Below are 2304 nucleotides of genomic sequence, written 5' to 3'. Positions count from 1 at the left end.
ACCAACAGCACTTTTTTTTAATTGAATAGTAATGAAGACAGTTCTGGTGGTAAATGACTTTATGATTTTCTATTGACCAGGTGTACTTAATGTTCTGGCTGTTGTGAGTTGTATAAAGGTACTTAGTGAATCTGCGGCTGGTTTAAATGCAACAACTAAGATAAGACAGCTCTACTGACTAAAATATATCACGTGTCATCTGGGTGCATCAATTTCTATCTTTTAAATGTGACCTTGTGAAGTTGTTCTCTTCTTCAGTCTGAACCACAGATTAATACAAACAATGTGAACAAGCCAAACCGTCCAAGCATAATTTAACAAGAATTAAATTTCATATTGGTTTGAGAAATCACACTGAAAACAACAACAGAAAAAACCAACATGTGAAAGACCGAGGGGACTTTGACCCACGTATTGATGGACTTGGATCCTACTAGAGTTTGATCAAGTTAGGATCTCAAGGACTTTGAACCAGACTCATCTTTGTAGACCTGCTGGAGCCTTTGTACCCACTGAGTTGCACTGATTTGGAAACTATGACCTCACGGGGGAGCTGTGGCTCAGTTGGTTGCGCGGTTCGTCTTTCATTAAGAGGAGTTCAGCTTCAGCTTCGCCGCCTCTGTCTTTCTGTGTCAGGAATTCCTTGGGTGGGACATTCATTCATTCCATCCATTCATCTTCTCCCTCTTCTCCGTTCCCGGGTGGTGGTGGTGTCAGTCTGAGCACCGTCACCCAGATCACATTGCACCATTAAGAACCTTCCTGCAGGTGGAGAGCCCACGGGAAGATGGCGCCCGGCGTGGGATACAAACCCACTACTTTGAGATCGCGAGTCTCAGGATCTACCAACTGAGCTCGCCAGGGGCCGTTGGGTGCGAACCAGAATCCTAAATTGCACCCAATGGATGGATTGATTACATGAGAAAAGTGTGAGATACGCCAAGTCCACATATTAATTACCCCATCTGGACCTTAATAGGACTTAATGTTTTTCAAAGATTGACATTTGAAAGGCTTTAGTCTGAAAACAGAACCTTGACGACCAGGACACTGAGTCTACGAGGAAGTAGATTCTTAAATGTCCCTTATTATCAAAATTCATTTAATAATGGTCTTCTAGCAGCAATATGTGTCCCCATAGCCTTTGTGAGGCCCCAGAAGTGAAGAAAGTCTATCGTCTTACTCATTTGCTTGGTAGTAACTGATACAACACGTTTGACCAAACTAAGTACGATATTCAGACGGAGTCCAGGCGTCCTGGAAGTCTGAGAGATCACAAGTCCACAGACTCTATCCCTACTGCAGAAAGGTCCCCACTGTGGGGCTCTGAACAAGACGCTTGACCTCCATCAGATCCCTGGAGCGCTGTAATGTGACTGCACCTCCGCAGCCTAGAGATAGGATGGGTCACTGTGAAAATAAAGATTAATAGATTATGATTAGTTAGGCTTTTACTTAGTTCTTTAGACACACGATATTTTTAACTCACCACCTTCAGGAGCTTCTCCCTCTGGGTCAGATTCCAGTTCAAACTGGTTGAACGATAGCATTTAAATGAGTCTATATATACATCCACCATAAACATTAGCGCATTGTACTGGTGTTTTGGATTAACTGGTTTCCCTGTTAAATGGTGATCAACTTCCTTTAACGTTTATCATTGCTGCTGGTAACTGCATACATTTTAATTAACTCTCAAGCTGAAAGTATGGTGACGTAATCTGACGTGTTTTTTTTAGGGCTCCCATCCGCTTTGAATGTAAAATTAATCAGCGTTTTTCAGTTTTTTTTCCCCAAACCGTTGGGCGTGGCGCTTATAAAAGTCATTGCACACCTGTCCTGAATTTTCCGCATGATTTGATACCTTTTTGTGTGCCTGCTCCAAACCCTGCTGGACGAGTTACGCGCCAAAGTTAGCGTGCCAGAAGGAATAATAACAATATTACAATTATTTTTTAAAAAACGGCTGCCGAGGATAGTAGTATTTGCGCGTTGCCTCTTAAAGAGGCAGGCACAAATAATTAAGACTCACAAAAGATACAACACTTTGAAACTTCATTCTCAATGCTGCTGAACAGCATTCGTCAGGACATGGATTTCTGCCAGGTTTGTAACGTCTGTTATTAGCAGCAGCAAGGGATGCTAAAAAGGTCACTAGTTAGCAGGGAAACCACTTAATCTGAAACACCATTAAACTCTTCTCCTGGAAACAGGCCAGGAGTAGAGCAGACACAGCTTGTTCTCTCACTATAGGGACTTTTAGACTGGCTGAAATTCAGGACCGATGTTGGTTGGACCTCTGAC

The sequence above is a fragment of the Lipophrys pholis genome, assembly GCF_963383615.2.
Source record: "Lipophrys pholis genome assembly, chromosome: 22".
Classification (NCBI taxonomy): Eukaryota; Metazoa; Chordata; class Actinopteri; order Blenniiformes; family Blenniidae; genus Lipophrys; species Lipophrys pholis.
This window is presented reverse-complemented; position numbering follows the sequence as displayed.